General features: G+C 36.2%; 1 long non-coding RNA gene across 1 annotated transcript; it reads left to right on the forward strand.

The window, feature by feature from the left end:
• Positions 1–11293: 11293 nt before the first annotated feature.
• LOC129944113 (uncharacterized) lies at positions 11294–11682 on the forward strand. Its single transcript, XR_008781396.1, has 2 exons — positions 11294–11342; positions 11394–11682. It is a non-coding gene; the product is annotated as an uncharacterized LOC129944113 (long non-coding RNA).
• Positions 11683–25388: the final 13706 nt, after the last annotated feature.

Here is a 25388-nt window from a genome sequence, read left to right on the forward strand (position 1 = left end):
GAGACTGGTGCTTGGATTAGTTTCTGTATAGTTGACCAAGTTGTTTGTTACATCTCTTTGTTGTTTTGACTGTTTTGTTTTGTGTTCTAAACGTATCTACAGTATTTTTAAGGGCAATTTGTGGATTGGTAAAAAGATCGATGGATGGATTGCTCTTTGTAGCAAAACGCTTATATCAGGGAATATAGTGAAGTTGGCATAGGTACGGTTTTTTTTTAGGAAGGGAAGTGCGATATAAGATAAAAAGTAAGCTGAATAATTAAAATATAAGTTTAAGAGCAAAAGCTTTAATTTCAAAAGTAAATTAAAATATAGTCAAATCAATTTTGACCAGTGTGTAACGTTCTTGCTATTTTGACACCATCATTTTCTCTTGGCACGTTAGACACCAAAAGTTTCAATATGACACTTTTTTGTTTATCATTTTAAATAAGTTTAAACTCAAAACTTAAACGCAGTGTAAGTATTTATCAAAAGAAATTGGTATTTCAAATATTAAAAAATTAAAATTACTTACCGACATCTTTCAAAATTGATAAAAATGTTCAAAACTTTATGTTTTAAAAACTATTAAAACTCTTACAAATTCCAGTGTTTTCTAAAAAAAATTCAACTGAATAAAAAGGTATTACCTGAAAAGCTTTTAGATACAAAGTATTGTTTTCACACAACATGCGATAAATCGATATTTTCGACATTTTACATGTTTTGAAAGCATTCGCTTTTAAAGGTTTAGGTTATGATTGTTAAATGGGCTGTCGATTGGTGACGTTATGGCTACACTTACGAGTAGTTTCATGTAGATTCATTGTGATGACTTGAATTATGAAACTTACCTAAAAATAAAAAAAAATTAAACGTGGAAAACAGAGCCCTACTTAATCACTTTTACCTTCGAAATGATATGACACAATGGCGATCTGAGAACCGCGGTTTCATGCGGTTCAATGACGATTCCTTGGCAAATGCCATAATCGCCGAGCAAACGGGACCAAGTCCCTTGTTAGTGAGGAATGTTGAGCTTCAGCTCATCTTCAATTCAATAAAAAATAAAAAGTTAGCAGGTGTCGATGGTTTATCCAACGTTGTACTAAGACATTTACCGATCTAAGCAATTGACATTTACACCACACTCTTCAACAATGTCCTGAGTAATGCATATTATCCAGTTCATTGGAAGACCGCTGTGGTTCATCCACTCCCGAAAAAGGGAAACGACAACTTCCACAAGTCAAATCTTCGGGCAATAAGTTTAAAGATCATTAATACGGCTCTGACTAAGTGGGCTGCGGACAACAAAATAATTCCGGATAAACAGTTCGGGTTCAAAGCGGGTCATGACACAATTCATGCTGCGTCTAAACTCGTTTCTGATATCCAATGGAATAAGTCAAAACGGCAATGCACAGGTGCTGTTCTGGTTGATTTGGAAAAGGCCTTTGACACAGAACGGTAAGAAGGTCTTTACCAAAAACTGAGCAGGCTTGGCATAAGCAAGCCATTGTTGTATATACTTTATGATATGCTTAACGGTAAAAAGTTTGTTGTCAAAAGTGGCAATGTAACTTCTACCACAATATTCTCAATTAAAAATGGTCTTTAATAGGGAGCGTAGTACCCGTGGCATGATGGTTAGTGAGTTGGACTATCATGCAAAGGGTCTTGGGTTCAATCCCTGCCTGTGCCACCTTAATTAAAAAAAAATAATAATTTTCGCGGGTACTGCCTCTTGCGAGGAATTGAAAAATCCTTCAAGAGTAATTCTTATCATGAAAAAGTGCTTTCTCAAACTAGCCGTTCGGATTCGGCCTAAAACTGTAGGTCCCTTCCATTCCTGACAACAGTACTCGCACACAGGAATGGTTGAGAGTTGTAAGTCACTAGGCCCTGGTTCACAACGGACTGTTGCGCCACCCCATTTGATTTGATTTTGAATAGGGAGCGTTGAATTCGCTGATTCTCTTCAGCATTTACACCAGGCGATTTGATAGTTAGTCTTACAAAGGCAATTGCTTACGCCGACGATAAGAATTCTCTTAAAGCGTGATTTCGACAAGATTCAGCGATATTGCGACTGGAAACTGAAAATAATTATCCAGAAGTCCGAGACAATTCTGTTTCGGACTCTTTTGGGTAGGGCCACAAGGGATCATCGTTGATCTTAACGGGTAGCCATTAGCGAGCAAAAGTATAGGGAAGTACCTCGGTATTTGGTTAGATCAGTATTTATATTTCGAGAGACATATAAATGCTGCTCTGACCAGGGCTAGAGGAGCCTTCGCTCTGACGAAACGGCTGTTTTTCAGCAGTCGGCTTGACCCCAGAGTGAATATAATTTGCTACATGGCCCGCATACGGCCGATGATCGTTGATGGTTGTCCTGTGTGGTTCAACGTTGCCTCTTCTCAGATATAGAAGTTTCGGGTGTTCCGGCTCTACCGGCTTATATCGAACAGCCGAATCTTCTCTTTGTGCAATACCAATTCAACGAGGTCCTATACAAATCAACAGAATAGACAATTAACACTCGTTCGAGGTCACATTGAAAGAGCTATGTCTTCGACCAACAATTTAATTTTCGGGGCGTTCTATCCGAACGACGAGTTTTTTGAAAGTGCACGCTTGAGCGGTTTCATTCCACCAGACATTCCTCTTTTTAGACAGATGCGGTCTGATACAAGACAGATTGGCTGTTCCGCTAATCTACCATGTGGATAGGCGACTCCTGTACAATCGGGACGTCATGACACAAGGCGGAGCAGAGCTCCTTCGGTTCAGTAGGGCTGTATCCGGGACCGAACTGATAGAGTGAAGCAAGAGAACCAGTTTTGGTGGCTTCAATCGGCACTTAGTGGGTAGTCGGGATGGGGTTTTAAGCCTTGGCCGGCTTACATACTTGTTTTGTAGTTTTAGGGTTTAGTTTTAAGTAGAATACGCATGGTGGCACAAAAAAAAAGAAAAAAGTTAGAATAGGTAGTTTGAGTTAGTTTTAAGCTTTATTTAAGGACCTAAATTTAAGTAGTTTTTAAGTAAAAATAAAAAGGGGTCTTGATATTAGTTTTTTTCAAAATTTTCCAATAAACACAAAAACAAATAAAATTTAATTGAAGGAAAACAGAGCTTAGGGCCGAAAGGCATTAGTATTAAGTATTATAGTTTAACTTAGAGTGTCCGTATGGGACCATTAAGTAAGTTGTAAGTTATGGATAATTAGGCTAGTTTTATGAATATTTGTCTAGCTTTAAGATAGGTTTAAGATTGAATTAATAAAAATGAATAAAAAAAAAAATAAAAAAATGTGTTTTGGACTCTCATACCAGAGGCCGTGAGCTAAATCCCTGCTTGTGTCATCTAATGTTTTTTTTTACGGGTTCTGCCTCTTGCGAGTAATGGACAAATCTATCAAGTGTAATTATTGTCATGAAAAGTGTTTTCATAAATAAGACGTTTGGATTCAGCTTAAAACTGTAGGTCTCCTCCATCCCTGAGAATATCATTCACATGCAGGAATAGTCGAGAGTTGTAAGTTACTAGGCACTATATATGGTGTCTATAGGTTCTCTTGTTTAATACATTTAGAGGCTTTTATAACCCCCGATAAAGCCCAGTACTTAAAGATTATTGAAGAAATGTCTGCGCTTAAGAGTTTGTTTCTAGTGTGGAATAGTGTTGGGAAGTAGCATAAGGTGTGGGCTGCTTCTTTCTGCTCTTCCTCGTCATTGCAACTTTTGCACATGTTATCGGTGGTAAGACGCATTTCCTTTTTATGGTAACCCAACAGGTTGTGACGTCTATTAATATACTAACGATCGTAGATATTTTTTTTGTCTAGATGCATAATCTAAGAGGATCTATTTGCGTCGAATTTTGCGTCAAAATTTCCTGGCTGTAGCACAAGCTTCTAGGCTTTCCCATCCTTCATTGCTTTTTTTTTTTTTTTGAAGTATCTTGTTGCCAATGATCAGGGCGCTAGGAGTACACGATTTCAGAGACGATGCCCCAAGGAGATGCAACATCGAAAATCCAAGAAGCTATCCCCCAAGTGCTCCAACCCCCGATAAGATTAAGAATTTTTGATACCCGGGGCTAATTATTCACCAGGGGTTTTTTTGGGTTAACGTTTTTGAAAATTTGAATGTGTTCATATTGCAATCGTAAAACGAAAAGCGTTAAACCTACATAACCCAATTTGTAATTAATTTAAAAACCATTAACTCAAAACCGTCAGACCATTTTTTTTAAGTTTATGGGATTAATTGTGAGTTGGGTCAACAAATTTTGTTTACGGTTTAAATTTCTAAATTTCACATCAGCTCTTTTGTTACCAAAGAATTCACTGTGAACTGGTACCCAGTAGAGTCTTATGTTATGATATGAGCTAAGAACCTTTAGTTGCTGCTTGGCTATCAATGAAAATGTTGAAATTAGATTGCAATGTCCCACATCCGTTTTCCAACTGCCATTATATATGGATAATGTTGACTCACTCTTATTTGTCATGAAGCCCGTTCTTACATTGTTTCCTATGTCTCCATGTATAATCTACGCGTGCCCGATATTGCTCGTTTTCCAGAAATTAATTTGGCTTAGTCGTAAGCTGTTTGTAGCAGTTTTTTTTCAACATAAAGGTCCAGATGTAGAATATTGAGAATTGCTTCTATTTCAGTGGAAGTGGTCCTCATTCTTCCTATCCTATCCTATGGCATGAGTAGAATGCGAACTGAATCTTTTTGAATCTATCTTATGTGTAAGGACCATGTATACATTCTAGATAGGGCTTGGTTTAGTTGTTAACTTATAGTGGTGAGGAATTTCGCCTTCGCCAGTAGAGCTATACCATTTGATACCAATGTATTCCAGTCATTTTGTTCATGACCAGAATCCAGAGAAATGGTGAGAGTACACCTCTGGATGTTGATACTTTGATTTCGGTACAACTTTGTTTGCTATTGATCTGTCAATGCTTTAGCATGCACATGATCCAGTTTCTAATAGATTGTTCTATTTCTAGACCCGTGACAGTTTTTTCGACTGCACTGTAGTTTCAAGCAGTAGTGTGGCTGGATTAACCAGCTTTAGGTATTAAAAAACTACTACTCTGCCTTTTAGCCCAACATTGGAACATACCTATTATCATCCGAGGCTCTATGGAATATATTTCGAAAGTGTGGGATTACTAGATCTGCGTTTTTTGTAGCATCATAGGATTGATGCAGCCTGGACACTTTTAATAATGATGTTTCAGTTTCTGATTTTCTGAAAAAAATGAGGATGTTTTTTCAGTCATCTCTAATTTCAATCTTGTCTGATAAAATCAAAAAGATTAGATCTACATTCAAAATAACCTTCCATTTTTTTAAAGGTATAATAACTAGCTGCGTTGAATTCAGATATCTAAGGTAAAAGCACAGCTAGACAAATTCTAATTCAAAGATCTATGAATACGTAAATCTTAAATAATTTTCGAATTTTTGTTGCGGTTTTTGTTTTTGTTTTCTTAAAATTATATATTTAAAAACTTTTTTGAAATTTATTGATTTTAAATGGTGACAGGGAACAACGTCAACGGCTTTGAATACAATTAATAAACTTTTTTTTATTTTAGTTTGTGGTTTGGACCTGACGTCAAATAAATACAAATTTAAAAAATTAGCGGAAATGAACCAGTAAATTAATCAACACCAAAAACAAGGTTAACGATTGTATACACCACAAAATTATGGAGCTGACGGCATTGCTGCCGAATTATTTAAAGAAACAGACGAAAATTAGTAAGTAAGAAGTATTCACTAACTTATCTGCTTATCTGCGTTAACTGCAGAGGCAGCAGCCTCCGAAACAAAGCTTATAAGATCACTTCTGCGACATAATCTGAACGTCTTATGACGAGCGTCTGATCGTAGTTTGACGCTTGCTATAAGCTTACTACTTTCTGAAATTCTGAAGTGTAAAAAAACGTCTCATGCTGTTCGTCAACAATCTGATAGCTTAGGTTGATTAGTGTGCCTTCAAACCAAGAAAGTCTAACATCGAATAAATGTTTAATGGAAAAAGTGTTTGCAGTGTTACGCGACTTTTTCAACATCGTTCTGGAAAGAATTGTTGAAAATTCAATCGTCAACAATAGGGCACAATTTTCCAAAGGTCTGTGCAATTATCAGGAAACGACGATGATCAAAGATCAAAGTAAGAGGAGAAGATCGGAATAGTGGTCAATAAGGGCAAGACACAGCACATGCTGTCACCAAGAACGGACGTTGAAAGAAGGCGTCTTGGACAAAACGTCACTTTGGATTTGGGATTGAAGGTTTTTTATACCAAGAGACTGCTATTAATTCAGACAACTATACTTATACTGAAATCAAACGGAGAAAAACTTTTGCAGATCGTATTCGAAGATATTTTTTAGTAGCTTTTAAGTTTCCTTCTTTATATTGAAAAGAGACAAGCACTTGGAAACCATTTTTACAATGTTTCATAAAAATAGATGGGCCATATTTGAGATATTCGAATTTGGGATTTGCAGATGCTATAAAAACAGAAGAATATCAAATCGGAATCCACTATTTCTTCATCGATTTCAAGGCTTCATATGCAGCATTTACGGGGAAGAACTGTTAGAGCCATGTCTAGTTTTGGCATCCCTGGCAAACGCGTCCGTTTGTGCAGAATGTCTTTGAAGAATTTATCCTGCTTCATAATAGTTGGAGACAACTTAAATGAACCATTCGATGGCAAAAAATATTTTAGACAGGGTGATAGGTTGTCAAGCGATTTCTTTAATACCGTCCTTGAAAGAAAAGAGCTCACACGTCAACGCTAGAAGCATTTTCTTTCAAAAGTGCCCAATTGGTTGCATTTTCTGACACATGTAATTGGTAAAACTCAGTCTGATGTCCATAAGAGGCGACAAGTATGAGTTAAGTGGTTATTGAGGGTAAATCAAGTACATGCTGCTATCAAGAACCGACCTACATAAATAACGTCTTAGTCAAAATCTAGCTTTGAAGTAGTTAGCTATGAACGCAGAAAACAACACCATCGCTGAGATCAAACGAAGGTTTACTCTTGCTAACCGCTGTTACCAAAGTGTCGATAATATTAGACCCTCATCAACCCGTCCTATTTCATAGTTCAGAAGCATGGACTATAACAAAAACAAAAGCACCTGGGGTCGTTTCGAGAGAAAAGTTTTTACGTGATCTACAGTCCCGTATGCATAGAAGGTGATTGGATGAGAAGATTGAATTTAGACAGAAGGATAAAATTCCAACGACGTTGTCACGTAGAGTGCATGTAAAGCAGTCCTCTGGCCCTAAAATTCTTCGAATCCACAGATCAAGTGGCACGCACAAGTGGAAAGTGGCCTCTTGACCAACTTGAAGTCCGCAACTGGAGACATCTAGCTAGGGACTGAGCTATATGGACAAAATTGTTTAGTAAGGCCATAGCTAACACAGAACTATATTGCCACCTTAAGTAAGTAAGTAAGTGAGTCTTTTCTTCGCAGGAGGAAGTCACCCTTGAAAAAAACTAAAGTAAGCACAGGCAAGGATAAAACTCAAGATAGTTGATGTAACTGTCCTATACGTACAAAACATCATGCCACGGCTTGACTCAAATAATATATTTCATTAACGTAGCGTGTGAGCTCAACGAACATTAAATATCTATTATTTATTTGCTTGATAAATTTCCGTCGATTAGTCAGAAGATAGTCTAAGCAATTGTTTTACCATTTTTCATACCATGTTTTTTTTTGGTTTTTAACACATTTCTTACATTAATTTGCAATGATCTAAAGTCTATAGAAGTAGTCATAACAAAACCCCACTCATTCAGTAAACACTAAATTCGAACATTTTATCATAAGTTTGATAATAATTGTTTACAAATTTGTTTCATAACTTTCAATTCAATGAAAATACTGACTTTAAAAAAAGCTACACTTGAGTGCATTTCATCTAAGCACATTATACTCACTCTCTAACTGTTTCTGATCACGAAATGATAACCCAGAAATCGTTGGTAAATACTTTTTTATATTTTTTGTTTCAAATAAAACAAATTAAGAAAAGAAAAATCACAATGTAAAAATTATTAAATTTTGAGCAACAAAACAAAAAAGAAGAAGCTACTCGTATTTAGCCAATACTGCGACAATGTCCCCTTCCGTCGTTCTTCGTATTTTCTGGACACCTCTGTTCATCGATATCTAAAAGGAGGCGATCATCGATGCTCGGAATGACTGAGGAAGCTGACTCTGACCCTGGGCCTGAAGTTGTTGGTGTTCCTGACGTTGATTCTGACATTGACAAAGGCGGCGATGAGGTTGATCCCTCAACGATTGGGCTATTTTCAGCTGTGGCTGGGGAGTGTGTAAAGATATCAGGAAATTCTGTAGCATTATCCGAGCTACCACTGATCTTCTCCTTTAGATCATTGAATCGATCAACAACGCTTCCACCCAATTTCTTGGCTCTACTTCCAAGATCATCGATATAGGGTTTTGCTGATTCGGAAACCTTCTCGGCGCCTTTTTTGATATCATCAATGTACGGCTTGGCTGAATCGGAGACTTTTTCGGCACCTTTCTTAATATCACAGCCGAGATTTTTGAAGAATTGTGTCACTTCACCATCGTCAGAAGGTTTCTCCTCACCCGACCTATCACAACCACAATCAACAGAAGAAACACATAATGCGACTAGCGCGATGGCGGAAATCACTTGAAAACGCATCGAAACCAGATTTTTGTTTTCTGAATGGATTATAACACAATTTAAAATTGGTAACAAAGAACACGTTAAGAAAGCAAAGCAGGTATATCAATATTGATTTACGAATATGGTAACGAAAATGGATCTTTTTCGGTTGCGACTTGATCGGTTGAGATTCGACCGAAAACTAAAAGCACAAAAATAGAATAACTACTTTAAAGGTACATATATAGGTTGAAGTTAAGGTGGTAGCTGGTAGCTTATGACGGCTTTGAGATTGAGAGTCTTACCAACCCACCAAATACTAGTTGACCAGGTTTTGTTGTAACATCTTCTATTTGTTTTTATATTAAAGGCAAGTTATGGATTTGTAAAAATTTGGTTCGAGGTTTTAAGGCCTTTTTAGAATCTTTAGTTTGAAAAGTTCAATAATTTTGTAGTATAATAGGTTTTGTAAAAAAAGTTATTCCAACAACATTGGGAAATCATTTTAACTTAACTTAACCTCATTTTGAAATGGAGCAAAACCTTTTACAATGGTTCAAGCATATTTTTTTGAGAATTGCACGGTGTAGTCTAAATCGACTCCTGGGTCAGTTTTGGATTTTTTATGATTGCAGGCTCAAATCACGACGCAAATTTGTTTTTTTTATATTTTCTTTATTTAAAATTAGTGTCGGAAAGATTTTAAATGAAGAATAGTCTTTGTGTTCTTTTAAGCTTTTTTGGAAAAACATTTAATTGGGAACCCACAAAATTTTGTAAAAATTTAAGCACTAAATTAAAGGTTTGAAATCGTTTAAAATTTTAAGAATCTGAGTGAATCTTGCTACGTTTGAAAAGTATCAAGTCTGAGTTTTTTTTAAATGTTTTAACGATGAACAAGAACTTGCGACCCTCAGGAAAGTTTAATTTGTTATTAAAAAAATATCAACTGCCGGTTTGTTAGGCTTTTATTTATTAACACGAATGTCTGTTTTTTATAATTTACGCAAAATCAATCCGCTTGACTTCTCATGATAATTCGTTTGGTGCTAATTTGTTGTGAGATACCTGTTGAGTCTTATAGCCTAGATATGAAGGTATATCAAGTTATAATCAAGTTATACGTAGTTTAATAATTTTGTTGATATGATTTAATAGTCTGTGGAATAAATTATTGAGATAAATCATAATTTTGTTAAGTATTTGTTTGTTTTTTGTTGTTTTTTTGGAGCTTTTTTGTGTGAGAAAAGCTTTTTTTTATAATATTATTTCTGTTAAAGTTTATACAGTACCGGCCATCAGTGAGTTTCCAATTTACTCAAAAGATTATAACAGAACTTTTTTATATCTGCAAGTGAGCATTTTCGAAATCATTTCAATAAAACATGACACACATACAACGGTAAGGAAGTTGTAAAAAGTGGGTTCCACGATTACGTCTATCTATCAATGGAGTTCAAACTTTAGAAATAATTTTGAAATGCAAATTAAAGTGTTCACAAAAAACTATTTTTAAATACAATTTGGCAAAGTTTTGTAGTAAACTGTTTTTTTTTGGATATGTTGGTTCATAGAAGAAATAAAACGCTTGAAATTCAATTTTAAGTCCAAGACCTGTGCTTTACTATAAAAATAAGGGTTTATTATTATGTTTTACAGATTATTTTGCACAAGCTGCTGACTCAGAGACCTGATTTGCGATTTGTTACCCGATTAAAAACTATAGGTGTTAAAAAACACCCGTTATAGCTCTGTGGAAATACGATTTTTCTTACTTGCAGTTGCTTTTGATATTCTTAGATCAGACCTAGTTTAAATAATTTGTTTCTCATTATTATGATAGAACGTCAAAATTGTTTCTTTTAATTGACAATATAAACTTAAAAGTGGGCCGATACCACGCCTTCTGAATGTAAAATCTCAAAATACTCATTTTCGCATTTCAATATAAATCAACCACTTCTACTCTGCTTCGATTTCATCATTCTGCAAAAATAGGAAGTTGTTTAATAAAACGATGCCAAATATACGAAAAGTGTTCGGATACCACGCCCCATATTGCAGCTTAAACAAGGTAGTGGTTTGAACCGAGTCGATATAAGCTCCTCGGAAAGTTGGACATCCATGATGCTGGAAGCGTGTCTAGTGTCAAATACTGTCTTGTCAGTATGATTGAAGACTATTTTCACTTCACAGCAGAATTGATGAGCCTAAACCATTGTAAAGTTTCTAGTCTTACCGTTTTTTTTATAATTTCTATGCTCTAGAAAAATATTCAAGTCCTGCACCCAGAAATCGGTATACCGTATTCGTTCAACAGCAGTACTACGCGAATGTGGAATACTTTATCACCGACTTTCTTGGCCAGTCATCTCCTTTCAAACCCTCTCTCTTACTATTCTATTGCCCACACTCTGTCTTTGCTGAGAAAAATATGAACTCTAAGGCTCCAACTACATCATCTTTATACAATTATAACTGATGTTAAAAAAATAATAACCGTAATAAATTGATTATCAACATCGAAAAAAATTATTTTACAATAATAACATTTCTATATAATTGAGATGGGTATAAAACGGCGTGATTTTAATTGTTAACATCAGAAATTCAGAAGGTCTTCATAAATCATAAACAGTAAGTTTTAATTCAAAGATTTTTAAGTTCCTTACCTTCCTTCTTTTTCAGACACAATGCGTTTTATTTTCATTTTCGTGATCGTAACTGCACTAATTTTGACAGCAAGTGCGATTACTAAGCGTGAACTCCCTAAATGTCCAAATGATGATTATCCCTGTTTATGGCCTGATGAACCTAAATGCCCAGATGATGATTATCCCTGTGTATGGCCAGATGACAAATCGAAAAATGAAAACCCTTAAGAATTTCTTGTTACAAAAACTGCAAAAATGTATTTATTTTCAAAAAAAACTCTTATAATAGAAAATTAATAAATACGTCAATACACAAAAGTAAAGGGACTTTAAAATCACTGTCACTGTCACTAAGTCTAAGTCTAAGTCTAAGTCTAAGTCTAAGTCTAAGTCTAAGTCTAAGTCTAAGTCTAAGTCTAAGTCTAAGTCTAAGTCTAAGTCTAAGTCTAAGTCTAAGTCTAAGTCTAAGTCTAAGTCTAAGTCTAAGTCTAAGTCTAAGTCTAAGTCTAAGTCTAAGTCTAAGTCTAAGTCTAAGTCTAAGTCTAAGTCTAAGTCTAAGTCTAAGTCTAAGTCTAAGTCTAAGTCTAAGTCTAAGTCTAAGTCTAAGTCTAAGTCTAAGTCTAAGTCTAAGTCTAAGTCTAAGTCTAAGTCTAAGTCTAAGTCTAAGTCTAAGTCTAAGTCTAAGTCTAAGTCTAAGTCTAAGTCTAAGTCTAAGTCTAAGTCTAAGTCTAAGTCTAAGTCTAAGTCTAAGTCTAAGTCTAAGTCTAAGTCTAAGTCTAAGTCTAAGTCTAAGTCTAAGTCTAAGTCTAAGTCTAAGTCTAAGTCTAAGTCTAAGTCTAAGTCTAAGTCTAAGTCTAAGTCTAAGTCTAAGTCTAAGTCTAAGTCTAAGTCTAAGTCTAAGTCTAAGTCTAAGTCTAAGTCTAAGTCTAAGTCTAAGTCTAAGTCTAAGTCTAAGTCTAAGTCTAAGTCTAAGTCTAAGTCTAAGTCTAAGTCTAAGTCTAAGTCTAAGTCTAAGTCTAAGTCTAAGTCTAAGTCTAAGTCTAAGTCTAAGTCTAAGTCTAAGTCTAAGTCTAAGTCTAAGTCTAAGTCTAAGTCTAAGTCTAAGTCTAAGTCTAAGTCTAAGTCTAAGTCTAAGTCTAAGTCTAAGTCTAAGTCTAAGTCTAAGTCTAAGTCTAAGTCTAAGTCTAAGTCTAAGTCTAAGTCTAAGTCTAAGTCTAAGTCTAAGTCTAAGTCTAAGTCTAAGTCTAAGTCTAAGTCTAAGTCTAAGTCTAAGTCTAAGTCTAAGTCTAAGTCTAAGTCTAAGTCTAAGTCTAAGTCTAAGTCTAAGTCTAAGTCTAAGTCTAAGTCTAAGTCTAAGTCTAAGTCTAAGTCTAAGTCTAAGTCTAAGTCTAAGTCTAAGTCTAAGTCTAAGTCTAAGTCTAAGTCTAAGTCTAAGTCTAAGTCTAAGTCTAAGTCTAAGTCTAAGTCTAAGTCTAAGTCTAAGTCTAAGTCTAAGTCTAAGTCTAAGTCTAAGTCTAAGTCTAAGTCTAAGTCTAAGTCTAAGTCTAAGTCTAAGTCTAAGTCTAAGTCTAAGTCTAAGTCTAAGTCTAAGTCTAAGTCTAAGTCTAAGTCTAAGTCTAAGTCTAAGTCTAAGTCTAAGTCTAAGTCTAAGTCTAAGTCTAAGTCTAAGTCTAAGTCTAAGTCTAAGTCTAAGTCTAAGTCTAAGTCTAAGTCTAAGTCTAAGTCTAAGTCTAAGTCTAAGTCTAAGTCTAAGTCTAAGTCTAAGTCTAAGTCTAAGTCTAAGTCTAAGTCTAAGTCTAAGTCTAAGTCTAAGTCTAAGTCTAAGTCTAAGTCTAAGTCTAAGTCTAAGTCTAAGTCTAAGTCTAAGTCTAAGTCTAAGTCTAAGTCTGAAGGAAATCCTAAGTAATGTTTTCTTTTAATTAAAAAACTACCTAAAGAAAAAATATCGTGTGCAATTTGACACTTTATGACCTTGAACTTGCTTAAGGTTAAGTTCTGTAATATGTTCGTCTTTTGCAACAGCAACACAATTTATTATTACAATTTTTGTTTGTAAAATTTAATTAGTTTAAATTGATTTTCCACACACTATTTAATTTCAAATATAAACTAGAAAAATACCTCAGTTCCTTTTGTTAATGTTTTTCGTATGGACTAAGAGTAACGATTTGAACTTTGCGTTTAATTTTGATTTAAATATTTTTCACTTTGCCTTTTGCAGCAGGAAGTACAGTCCCAGTGCCACCCGCAAAATGTATAGTCAACTATTGGGGTACATGTTTACCCATAATTTAATATAATCTTATGTTATTATGGTTTGATAAAATACTAATTAATTATTTCTAGTAAATTTCATTGGTGTAGTAAACAAACGTAAAATAACAAAATTTCTTTTTCTAAAAATTGAGCCTTGCTGAATTTTAGGAGTTGGACGATATTATGGTTTTACCTGTAGTTATAGTGTTTTCATGTTGCAGCTTTGATTAATTTTCAGATTTTCTTCAACTTCTAGTAGAAACGAAAGTGAGATTTAAGTGAAAAGTACAACAAAATTAAACAAAGATTTTCTATTGGTGCTTTTTGGAAAATTACGTGTACAATTTCTGGAAACAAATCTTCAACATGTCGTGAAGATATCTGTTTACGAACGTTTGCATCTTTCTTTTGATATTTCAAAGTGGAAGCATTTTAATAGAAGTGCAGTCAATGCTGAGGACATTGAAGGGGTCACCTTTTGCAGACTGTTTAAGAGCGACAACGAACTGCATTCTGTTGTCAGGCTGAATATAGACGACGGACGCTTACAATCCCGTCTTTAGGGCTTAGACAGACGCCAGATTGCTTGAATGACGATCTCTTTAAAGCAGCTGGAGGTAATTCGGTTTTTGTAAAATATGGTCGTTAGAAATTTGCACCAACTATAGAGGAACCAGTCTCCTTAACATTGCCTAAAACATCTTCTTCCTTTGGTCAGAAGACCATGGAGAATGCACGCTGCTCTATCAACTGATCGATGCAATTAATGGCAATAAAGGTTTTAGACAAGGCTATGCGATGTCATGCGACTTCTCCAACATCGTTCTGGAAAGAATTGTGCAAAACTCAACCGTCAACACTAGAGGCACAATCTTCCAAAGGTCTATCCAATATCTCGGATACGCAGATGATATTGACATAATTGGAAGATCAAAGCGTGATGTCAGTGGAGTGTTTTTGAGCATTGCGACGGAAGCGAAGAAGATGGGTTTAGTATTCAATAAAGGCAAGACCAAGCACATGCTGTCATCAAGAAAGGACGTTGAAGGAAAGCGTCTTGGACAAAGCGTCATTGATTGAAGGCTTTTTTATATCTAGAGACTGCTTTCAATTCAGACAACTATACCTATACTGAAATCAAACGGAGAAAAACTTTTGCAAATCGTATTCAAAGATATTTTTTAGTAAGTTTTAAGTTTCCTTCTTTATATTGAAAAAACCCTAAAAATTAACAGCATTTATAGAAAGTTCCATAAAAATACATGGGCCATATTTGAGATATTCGAATTTTACCAATCAGTATTGGTAAAGCCCTCTCTCGAGTGACCAAAGTGTCGATAATATTGGACCCTCATCAACCAGTCCTATTTGAATGTTCAGAAGCCTATAACAAAAGCGAAAGCACCTTGGGTCGTTTCGAGAGAAAAGTTTTTTGCGTGATCTACAGTCTTGAATCATAGAAGGTGAGTGGATGAGAAGATTGATTTTGTCAGAAGGATGTAGGGGAGGGAAGAAATTAAACACACATTCTCATTAATTATTTTAGAATATTTAATCAAAATTAAGAAAAATAGCAGTTTATTTATAATTTAAAGTTTAGATAAAATAGGGTAAATTCAAATAAGTTTGGCAATTCATGTTATATTGTTGCGGTAAAATTTACCACACCAAGTTTCACTAGCCTTTTTCATATCCTTTTTCCTTTTTTAACCTCCCTTTCGTGTGTCGTTGCGGCTACAAAATATTTAAAGAGTTCAGTAGAATCCTGCTTTCCATCAGTCAGTGACCTGCTCTTATTGTATTTTGGAAAAGCAAACAAAATAGGTTTCAGTTGTAATGCGGTTGTATGACAGAGGGTCGACATTTTCACTTACTGTAGAAATTTGTGACGGGCGGTCAGAGTAGGATGACATACTTGCCGTAGCCTTTTGGATGAGGGAAGTTCGCCATGAATGTGGCACTTTTTAGAGAAGCTAAGAAGAGTGAGGTTGAAAATTAAAAGTAGTGAAACATTATTAAGAGTAAAAAAAAGAAGAATCGTGTTAGTTTTGTGTTGGATAAGAACTAAATTAAAATTGAATAATACATACAATTTTGAGGAAGGCGAGGCAGGATCGATTTTCGTAAACCAAGGAAGCTAAGTATATTTTTTTGTTGAGTGTGCTTTTTTTACCTTTTCTTTTAATTTTTGGTTGGCTATAAAGAGAGAAAATTTAACCCGATAGACTTTCGGTCGATTTCTTTGTCTCCCGAGATTGCGGGACCCGTGACTTTTGTTCCTTTGTTCTTCGGGAACTTTCCCAAGGTGACCTTTCTTTGTGTCCTTTGTGCACAACCAATTGTTCTCTTTTTTTTTCTTTGTATCATTTTAAATTATACAAATAATTTTTGGTAAAAATTATGGGTTTTATCTCTATATTTGTAAAGGTTTCCCAGATATAAAATAAAATATCTTAACCTTTCTAGGTGAACAAAAATTAATCTTGAATTTCATTTTAATGGTCATGCAGACTTTCCTTTGGAGCTGGTTTCCTTTTTCGGTTGAACATCCTCCTCTTTTCCTCTTGAACTTTTGCCTCAACCGACAGTTTGGATAACATTTCAACAATAGATCTGTTGATCCTTTCAACTTGGCCATTTCCTCGAGGAACACCTGTAGTTACCAACGAATGCATTATGTTCCTCTCTTCACAAAACTCCTTGAATGCGTTGAATGAAAAGGCTGACCCTTTATCTGTGACAATACGTACTGGATCACCAAATGTATTACTCTGCAACATCAACTTTTTAAGTACCGCATCCGCACTAGTTGACTTCACGGGAAAATCCAAATTAATTTATAATATAATAAAGTGCTTATAACTCTTCACAGCTGATTGAAGTGGCCCAAGATGGTATAAATGGAACGTATTTAAGGGCACGTCAAACTCCTCAATTGGATTTAGCAAGCACTCCTGTTTTCCGTGAGGCAAGTATGCAAGGAATACAATTTGCTATGACTTGCTTGATCTTCGCTGACATCTTGGAATGCAGAACTCTTTTTTTGAGTTTATATGTCCTTTCTCATGAATATTTCTTAGCACCTCCTTTTGCAAACTCGTTGGTACAACTAGCGAGTATTCTCCCTCGACGAATTTATACAGGATACCATTTCTCAAAACAAAATTTTCGTACTCTCCCTTCTCCAGAATCTTGGTAACTAACTCACAAAACTCATCCTTTTGCTGAGCCTTCTTGGTACGATGCAAAACACCATCTTCTATCCTCATAACGACTGGAAAACGACTCAGTGCATCAACATGTCTCATAGCTGTTCCCGCTCTGTGAAGAACTTCGCAGTCAAAATCTATCAGGAACAATGCCCACCTGGCAACTCGCGAACAAAGATCATTCTTCTTCATTGTTGATGTAAAAGCTTTGTAATCTGTATATATTTTGAATGTTATCCCCAAAAGATATACTCTTAACTTAACTTCTAGCTCATAACTTATATAATTGGACTCAGCTTTTGATGATTTAAAACTTATATAAAAAACTGGATGAAGCAAATTGTCATCATGTCGCTGTAGAAGTACACCACCAAACCCTATCGTACTTGCATCTGTGTGCAGCTCCGTCTCTAATTGTGGATTAAACAGCTTTAACACAGGATCCTTACAAAGAGCCTCCTTTAGGCTTTCAAAAGCTAGAACTTGATCTGGACGAAAGTGAAACTTCACACCTTTGCGTAGTAAATCAGAAAAGGGCTGATTGTACTTTCTTGACTGTATCTGGCCTAGGGAATTTCTGAACTGATTGTAGTTTTTCTTTCACCGGTCTCATAGCTCCATTTTCAATAATATGACCCAGAAATTCTATTCCTGGAGTTAAAAACCTGCACTTTTTCCAGTTGATAAGGAGTCCATTTTCCGCAGCAACATCAAGAACTACCTTCAGCCTTTCCAAACATTCTATCTCATTGCTTGCTCTTATAACAATATCATCTAAATATATGTGAAGCCATCCTGAGCGAACGAGCTTCTCAAATACGGCGTTCACAAATCTCTGAAAGACTGAAGGAGAGTTACATAACCCATCTTTGATAATCTTTTCATTGAGTAACCGGTAGTCGATGCATATTCGATTTGTTCCGTCTTTCTTCTTAACAAGGACTATGGGGCTTGCATAATCCGAACTGCTAGAACGAATGATACCTTCTTTCATCCATTCCTGTATCTGTCTCTTTACATCTTCTCTTTCATTCATAGCTAACCTCCTTGGTTATTGGTAAACAGGTCTTTTATCAGATACAATAATTCTCATCCCAACAAGGCACTCATCTCTTGCCTTTTTGGAAGTATAGTTTTCCACAAGCTCAACTACCTCTTTTCGTAACTGTAAATCCGAAATGTGTTCGAGATTATCCTTCACTTCCGTCACTATTAAATCTTTTTCCTTATCTAAGGAAATGAATCTTTCCATTCTCTATAAAAATCTTGGGCACTTTTCATAAAATTGTGTCCCAAAATCATACTATCTGACATCCAAATGTCGGGAATAATGTGGAAACGAATGCGATGTATACCTTCTTCAATAATAATAATAATAACCCCCCCACGGGTAAGCCGTGACGCTGGCGGGGGGCTTAAGCACTTAATTCAGAGAAACCTAGAGCTATGTTGACCCAGGGCCACCCATGTCAAACTGGTCGAAGTGGAGAGTTATAGTGCAACCAATTACCCAAAACCCATACCAATGGAGATGAACAATGAAAGAAATAGAAATCGAAGACCGCTATCCGAGGTCGTCGGGGCACTTTCTGGAGCCAACGCTGGGAGTGACAGTATAACGCGAACCGTTGGTGGCCGGACGCTGGATGGGGCGCCGGTCGGGACACCCGAACCAGTTACCACACAAAATAGACCGGATCCAAATGTAATACCCTGCTACACGTGTTTTGCGCATAGAATCTATACCAACCACAAACGCTGGAAACCCAAGGCAACGCATTAAATGGACTACAGAAATGAACAAATGTATAATGCGTTCCTACTACACCACTACAAACATTGAATAAAACATGACTGCATTCAGAACCAAAATGAGACGGTTGTTTCTTACCGAATATCCAGACCTCCAAAGACTAACCGAGCAGAATATAGCAGACAGAAGAAGAGCCATTGTTGGAAGGAAGCTCCTGACAGATATTGAATGCAACGAAATAAAAGCAGACGTAAGGCGTCAACTCAGACCTAACGATGCAATAGACAGTCGATCGATGCAAAACAACAGCGAGGAGGAAGTCCAAGACAACACCGCAATGCAGAATATCTCCCATGTAATCACTGAAGGCGCGGATACGAATCATGCACTCCCAAGCATGGACCCAGAAGAACCACAGGGCAAAACTTGGATGAAAACCTCCTACAAGACCTAAAGCGACAACCCGAACATGAGGGTTACTATCCCAAAATTGTACCCCGACTTTAAGGTAAACAAATATGCGGAGATTGTGAGATCCCATATCTTGCCTACGTATGTAAGCAGCGCAACTGGCCTGGATCAGATAGGCAGCCTGATATATGTCTCGGCAATAAGTATCGCTCGAGCAATGGGGTGCAACACGTACCAACGCCCGAGACCACCTAACACAAGTCAGAATCGCCGACCTGAGCAACGTCTCCCCCAATGGGAGAAACCGAGGAATTAAGGCAGGACATGGGAAGACTAACTGCCTACAAGAACGGAGTAAGATCGCGTAAGGTGCTCCAGAGCGTGAGAGAAATCATTCGACCAAACCTGATCGATTACCTTACCCCGCAAGAGCTCACGAACATAAAAGACGCCAGAAGACAACTATTGGCAGTCTTCGCGAAGCGATTAGCCCGATACTGGGAAAGTAGAGATAGAAAACTTCAGAATAAAATCTTCAGCAGAAATGAGAAAGGTTTCTATAGACTACTGGATAAAGAGAATAATGCAGCCACAGCCCCACCAACAATGGACGATATGACGAACTACTGGGCGGGTATATGGAGTGCTCCGAAGCCATGTGAAGAAAGAACACCTTGGATTCAGGAAGAAGAGGCTGATACGGAACACATCATACCAACGCAACCCTGAAATAACAGCCGAAAATGTTAAGAAAGCCATTAAGGACGCACATAACTGGAAGGCTACATGACCGGATAAAATCCACAACATCTGGCTAAAAAATCTTACGATCTTCCACAGCCCTCTAGCGAGATGTTTCACAGCAATATAAAACCCGCACGCAACACCATCGTTTATGATGACGGGCAGCACATATTTATCGCCAAAAACACCGAATGCCAGTGATCCATCTTGATACCGCCCCATTACGTGTTTGTCAGTAGTCTACAAGTTCTTTACAAAAATTATAACAAACCGGGTATATAAGCACTGTGACGAAAACAACATAATGTCAATGGAACAAAAGGGGTACAAAAGAGACTCACAAGGCTGCAAAGAACAGTTAATGATTGATTCAGTGATTTTGCACCAAGCTATCGCTAAAGGGCGGAATTTAAGTATGGCGTACATAGATTATAAGAAGCTTTTGATTCTATACCGCATAAGTACTTACTACTAGTCTTAAAATTATACCAAATAGATATCCAAATAATCATGGCATATGCAATGACAAAATGGAACATAAAGCTGTGCATGGGACCTGAAGTAAGCCAACCAATATTCATCAAGAACGGAATATTTCAAGGCGACGCCTTCAGCCCTCTTTCGTTCTGCCTAGGATTGAATGTTCTGAGCAAGCAGCTGGGGAAACTAGCAAGCAACCATGGGTACGAGATCAAATCGGAGCAAGGAAGCAAATACCTGAATCACCTAATGTACGTCGACGATATTAAACTGTACGCATCGAACACAGACAAACTGCATCGTATGCTCAAGATGGTCCATGAGTTCAGTGCCAGCATCAGTATGACATTTGGACTCGACAAATGTAAGATAGCTCACCTTGTTCGCGGAAAAATAAGGAATGTCGATGAAGGGTGCTCGCTAAGTGAAAATGAGCTCATTGAAAACCTGAGCGACGGAGACAACTACAAGTATTTAAGATTCCTACAACTAAAATGCTTTTCAAGTAAAATAATAAGAGAAAAACTTATATCGACATTTAATCAGAGATTGGAAAGAATCTTAAAATCAAAACTTAATGCAGGAAATAAGTGCAAAGCAATAAACACCTGGGCGGTGCCCATATACAACGACTCATTCGGGGTGATCAAGTGGACTGAGACTGACATCGACGCTAACGAAACACCAATCGCATCACCCAAGAAGCGCGATAGAGGGAATCGTTCTCCCTCGCGGAGAAGGAGGACGAGGAATCACGGATCTAGCTCATAGGCAAAACTGTAATCTTAGATCGTTCTTCCTAGACCAACAGGACTGCGCAATCATAAGGACCATAGTTGAGGCAGATAAAAACTACACGCCACTTAACATATAATCCACCGAATTTGGAAAGCCCGTCAACGTCAAAACGAACGCGGAACTGATAGAAGCCTGGAGGATTAAGGAACTGCATGGAACACATATCAATGAACTATTGAAAGATGATATAGACAGAACCCACTCAAACCTATGGCTCAAAAGAGGAAAACTCTTCTCAGGACAGACCGCACCGTGCTCGCCAACAAACCAGACATAGTTCTATTTGACAAAAAAAAAAAAAAACAATCGATATATTTGACATAACCGTCCCTCTAACTCAAAATCTAAGAACAGCTTACGCAAACAAGATCAACAAGGGCACCGAGCTGGCACACGAAATAAGGAGCTCTATCATGCAAATAAAGTAACGATAACACGCATCGTAATATCGGCGACAGCCGTTGTCCCGAAAACGCTGACGAAACACCTCAAACTGCTTCAAATGGAAGATCTGATAGAAGAAATTCAAAAGGCAGATGCTAGGGACATGTAATATAGTTAGAAGATTCCTGCAACAGTCAACCTAAATTCAAACATAAATTCACGCAGTAAAGGCAATTGCCAAATCGCGAAGAATCATGAGTTGGGGTGAATTCCCCCCTCATGACCTCGAGCCGGAACCTAAGGGGTCGGTAAAAGTTTTCCAGCTCTAAACCGCTGAGAAAGTGAAACAACTCGATAATAATAATAATAGTAATAATAATAATAGTAAGGATTACATTTCTTACATTTTGTTGCTTGATAAATTTCCGTCGATTAGTCAGAAGATAGTCTAAGCAATTGTTTAACCATTTTTCATGCCATGTTTTTTTTAAGGTTTTTAACACATTTCTTACAATAATTTGCGATGATCAATCTTAAAATTAGTACCTTTTAAATATGAATCTCTAAAGTCTATAGAAGTAGTCATAACAAAAACTCCACTCATTCAGTAAAAAACTAAATTCGAACATTTTATCATAAGTTTGATAATAATTGTTTATTTTATAACTTTCAATTCAATGAAAATACTAACTCTAAAAAAAGCTACACTTGAGTGCATTTCATCTAAGCACATTATACTCACTCTCTAACTGTTTCTGATCACGAAATGATAACCCAGAAATCGTTGGTAAATACTTTTTATATTTTTTGTTTCCAATAAAACAAAATAAGAAAAGATAATTGTATAAGATTAAAATAAATCACAATGTAAAAATTATTAAATTTTGAGCAACAAAACAAAAAAGAAGAAGCTACTCGTATTTAGCCAATACTGCGAAAATATCCCCTTCCGTCGTTCTTCGTATTTTCTGGACACATTTGTTCATCGATATCTAAAAGGAGGCGATCATCGATGCTTGGAATAACTGAGGAAGCTGACTCTGACCCTGGGCTTGAAGTTGTTGGTTTTCCTGACGTTGATTCTGATATTGACAAAGGCGGCGATGAGGTTGATCCCTCAACGATTGGGCTATTTTCAGCTGCGGCTGGGGAGTGTGTAAAGATATCAGGAAATTCTGTAGCATCATCCGAGCTACCACTGATCTTCTCCTTTAGATCATTGAATCGATCAACAACGCTTCCACCCAATTTCTTGGCTCTACTTCCAAGATCATCGATATAGGGTTTTGCTGATTCGGAAACCTTCTCGGCGCCTTTTTTGATATCATCAATGTACAGCTTGGCTGAGTCGGATACCTTTTCGGCACCTTTCTTAATATCACAGCCGAGATTTTTTAAGAATTGTGTCACTTCACCATCGTCACCCGACCTATCACAACCACAATCGACAGACGAGACGTATAATGCGACTAGCGCGATGGCGGAAATCACTTGAAAACGCATCGAAACCAGATTTTTGTTTTCTGATTATAACGCAGCTTAAAATTGGTAACAATAATGGATCTTTTTCGGTTGCGACTTGATCGGTTGAGATTCGACCGAAAACTAAAAGCACAAAAATAGAATAACTACGTTAAAGGTACAAATATAGGTGGAAGGTAAGGTAGTAGCTGGTAGCTTATGACAGCTTTGAGATTGAGAGTCTTACCAACCCACCAAATACTAGTTGCCCAGGTTTTGTTGTAAAATCTTTTATTTGTTTTCATATAAAAGGCAAGCTATGGATTGGAAAAAATTTGGTTTGAATGTTCGTTGGTTTTAAGACCTTTCTAGAATCTTTAGTTTGAAAAGTTCAATAATTTTGTAGTATAATAGGTTTTGTAAAAAAGTTATTCCAACAACATTGGGAAATCATTTTAACTTAACTTAACCTCATTTTGAAATGGAGCAAAACCTTTTACAATGGTTCAAGCATATTTTTTTGAGAATTGCACGGTGTAGTCTAAATCATTCAACTGTATAACTCCTATACTTTGGTCTCGACTCCTGGGTCAGTTTTGGATTTTTTATGATTGCAGGCTCAAATCACGACGCAAATTTGTCGGAAAGATTTTAAATGAAAAAAAAGTCTTTGTGTTCTTTTTAACTTTTTTTGAAAAAACGTACAATTGGAAACCTACAAAATTTTGTAAAAATTAAAGCACTAAATTTAAGGCTTTGAAATCGTTTAAAATTTTAAGAATCTGAGTGAATCTTGCTACGTTTGAAAAGTATCAAGTCCGTAGTTTTTTTTTAAATGTTTTAACGATGAACAAGAACTTGCGACCCTCAGGAAAGTTTAATTGTTATTAAAAAAATATCAACTGCCGGTTTGTTAGGCTTTTATTTATTAACACGAATGTCTGTTTTTTATAATTTACGCAAAATCAATCCGCTTGACTTCTCATGATAATTCGTTTGGTGCTAATTTGTTGTGAGATACCTGTTGAGTCTTATAGCCTAGATATGAAGGTATATCAATTTATAATCAAGTTACACTTAATTTAATAATTTTGTTGATATGATTTAATAGTCTGTGGAATAAATTATTGAGTTAAATCATAATTTTGTTAAGTATTTGTTTGTTTTTTGTTGTTTTTTTGGAGCTTTTTTGTGTGGGAAAAGCTTTTTTAATAATATTATTTCTGTTAAAGTCTTTACAGTAGCGGCCATCAGTGAGTTTCCAATTTACTCAAAAGATTATAACAGAACTTTTTTATATGTGCTAGTGAGCATTTTCGAAATGATTTCAATAAAACATGACACACATACAACGGTAAAGAAGTTGCAAAAAGTGGGTTCCACGATTACGTCTCTCTATCAATGGAGTTCAAACTTTAGAAATAATTTTGAAATGCAAATTAAAGTGTTCACAAAAAACTATTTTTAAATACAATTTGGCAAAGTTTTGTAGTAAACTGTTTTTTTTTGGATATGTTGGTTCATAGAAGAAATAAAACGCTTGAAATTCAATTTTAAGTCCAAGACCTGTGCTTTACTATAAAAATAAGGGTTTATTATTATGTTTTACAGATTATTTTGCACAAGCTGCTGACTCAGAGACCTGATTTGCGATTTGTTACCCGATTAAAAACTATGCGTGTTAAAAAACACCCGTTATAGCTCTGTGGAAATACGATTTTTCTTACTTGCAGTTGCTTTTGATATTCTTAGATCAGACCTAGTTTAAATAATTTGTTTCTCATTATTATGATAGAACGTCAAAATTGTTTCTTTTAATTGACAATATAAACTTAAAAGTGGGCCGATACCACGCCTTCTGAATGTAAAATCTCAAAATACTCATTTTCGCATTTCAATATAAATCAACCACTTCTACTCTGCTTCGATTTCATCATTCTGCAAAAATAGGAAGTTGTTTAATAAAACGATGCCAAATATACGAAAAGTGTTCGGATACCACGCCCCATATTGCAGCTTAAACAAGGTAGTGGTTTGAACCGAGTCGATATAAGCTCCTCGGAAAGTTGGACATCCATGATGCTGGAAGCGTGTCTAGTGTCAAATACTGTCTTGTCAGTATGATTGAAGACTATTTTCACTTCACAGCAGAATTGATGAGCCTAAACCATTGTAAAGTTTCTAGTCTCACCGTTTTTTGATAATTTCTATGCTCTAGAAAAATATTCAAGTCCTGCACCCAGAAATCGGTATACCGTATTCGTTCAACAGCAGTACTACGCGAATGTGGAATAGTTTATCACCGACTTTCTTGGCCAGTCATCTCCTTTCAAACCCTCTCTCTTACTATTCTATTGCCCACACTCTGTCTTTGCTGAGAAAAATATGAACTCTAAGGCTCCAACTACATCATCTTTATACAATTATAACTGATGTTAAAAAAATAATAACCGTAATAAATTGATTATCAACATTGAAAAAAATTATTTTACAATAATAACATTTCTATATAATTGAGATGGGTATAAAACGG

The sequence above is a fragment of the Eupeodes corollae genome, chromosome 2, assembly GCF_945859685.1.
Source record: "Eupeodes corollae chromosome 2, idEupCoro1.1, whole genome shotgun sequence".
Lineage (NCBI taxonomy): Eukaryota > Metazoa > Arthropoda > Insecta > Diptera > Syrphidae > Eupeodes > Eupeodes corollae.